We start from the raw sequence: 2,559 nt of genomic DNA on the forward strand, positions 1-2,559 counted from the left end.
TTTTACAGGCATTTTGTAGTCCCTTTATGATCCATGGTCGGTCTGTGTATTTTTGTTTTCTGCTATATTGTTTTAATGGACAGTTTTTCTCATATAATGAAGTGAATATTCTTAAAAATGATTCATATGCATTGTCAGTATCATTTTCTTTATATACAATTTCCCAATGCTGTGCTAGTAAGTCATTCTTTAATGCATTCATGGTTTCCTCTGTCCTCACTCGTCTGTATTTTAGGTTTTCATCTGGCTGATTTCTCTTGTAATTGCAGTCCTAGACTGTAAAAACTGGTAGGTGGTCACTAATATCGTTGATTAATAGACCGCTCACTGTATTGTTTTCAATGTCATTGGTGAATATGTTATCGATTAAAGTGGCACAATGGGGTGTGATTCTGCTGGGTCTGGTGATTTTTGGATATAAACTCATACTGTGCATTGTATTAATAAATTCATCCGTCATTTTGTGCTTGTTTGGATTTAGCAGATCAATGTTGAAATCACCACAGATGAAGATAACTTTTTGAAAACATTTTTTCTATCCAGTCGTTAAATGCTTCAACACTAGAGCCTGGTGCTCTATATATACAGCTAATTATTACTTTTTTTTTCTTTACATATTTCAATTGCTATGCATTCTAATAAGTTGTCAATCACAGTTGTCATACTTTCTACCACCTTGTAATTCAAGTTATTGTCCACATACAAAGCCACTCCTCCTCCACTCTTATTCTTTCTATTTATACAGTTAACTTCATACCCATCCAGTTCAAAATCCATTCATTTATCAGCATTGATCCATGTTTCCGAGATGGCAATTATTTTGAATGGTTTTGTGAATTTATTTAAATATTCCTTGATGTAATTAAAGTTGGCATACAGGCTTCTGCTATTGAAATGGATTATTGATAATTTGCTGTCCGTTTTAATGGTCTGGTCGTACTGTTCATCTGTGTAGTAGCTGCAGTTGTCGTTGATGTTGTAGAAGAAATTATTCTCCGGATCTATATCATTTTCCAAGTCTAGTAAATTATGGTCCGTGTATTGAAATGTTCTCAGTTCCAGTTCCCCATGATCAGTAATACATTGAGTTATGTCACTAGTGTCTCCAGATGTAGATGAATGAGTTAAGTCAGGCAGTGTCATGGTTGTGTGTTGTGAATTACCTTACAGTCCGGTTTATGATGATCGTTAGTAATTGTCCAGTTCCTCGATGCTTCTGATGACCAATATGTTGGCTTGCTCCGGCGTTCCGTTTAGTTTAATGAAGATTTTGCAGTTTGTGGTCCAGGTATTTTGAATGTTACCCTGTTTTCTCAGGTAGCGTGCTTTTCTGGCGATGTCGCCGTTTCGTTTTGTCAGATGTTCGTTTATGAAGACGTTTGTTCCTTTCAGTTTCCTTCCTTGTTTTAGCAGTGCAGTTTTGTATTTTCTGTTGGTGAATCTCATAATGATGATTGCCGGATTGTCGCCGTCGTTTCTCCGGGGCAGAGGGTGGCATGATGCCTCGATGTTGTCGCAGTTCACTACAATCCCCTTGGACTGGAGGAAGGCAGCTACCTGTTGCTCCGCGGAGCTGACATCCTGCTCACCGGGCTCCCCCCCGTTGTCAGCGGTCACCGCCCGAGCGTATGACCGGGGTTTGATGCGGATCCCAGTCACAATCACATCGTTCATCCTGGTGTCCTGCTCCAGATCCGCATGCACTCTGTTCTCCAGGTGCCCCAGACAGACGCTGGTCTTTCTCAGCGTTCTGGAGGCGGAGAGCCTTCACCTCCTCCACCAGGTCCAAGATGGCTTTCTGCTGCAGTTTGACAGTGGAAATCTCCTCTGTCAAGAAATCCAGTGACTTCTTGATTTCATCGCCTTCTTCGGTTGTCAGTGCCTTCTTAGGACCCATGGTTTAGGACAAAATAAACAACAAGCAAAACAACTCTTCAAACCTCCCGCACCTCTGCTCCTCCGTCCACTCGCGTTACCGCGTCACTGCGTCATGCGTCACTGCAGAATGTAATGTCTTCAATTTATTTCACTTAACTAAGCTACTACGCAATGTGTAAGCCTACATTATAGGCATATTAATTACCACGTACTGTTTAAGATGTATAATGTTGGCATGAAATTATGGATTTATGTGAATAAAATAAAGCATTTGTCAAGGTTTTCTGTGTGTGAATAGATATTTATTGATTGATTGTTGGTCATTATTCATAACTGAATAACTGTATACGTTGCATAGCTGCAACGTTTGCAGGAAAAGTGCTAGACAAATAAAGGTTATTACCGTATTATTATTATTATTGTTTGAAAGTAATTGTCCCGCCTTTTTGACTCCAAACACACGCTGATTGGCTGAATCGCGTCCAGGACGTCTCGAGCACTCGGCGACTGACGTGAGTTTGACGTCTGTCTTCTGCTCAACGTAAGTTTCTGCTCAAATTAGACAACTGTTGTCTTTTAAAGTACGTATTATATAGAGTTAATATATATAACAGATCACATAAGAGTTAACCTAACTGTGGTAAGTAGATAGCTGTTCATGAGGTTCATCCAGAGATAGTT

Source organism: Nansenia antarctica (assembly GCF_963989245.1).
Source record: "Nansenia antarctica genome assembly, chromosome: 8".
Classification (NCBI taxonomy): domain Eukaryota; kingdom Metazoa; phylum Chordata; class Actinopteri; order Argentiniformes; family Microstomatidae; genus Nansenia; species Nansenia antarctica.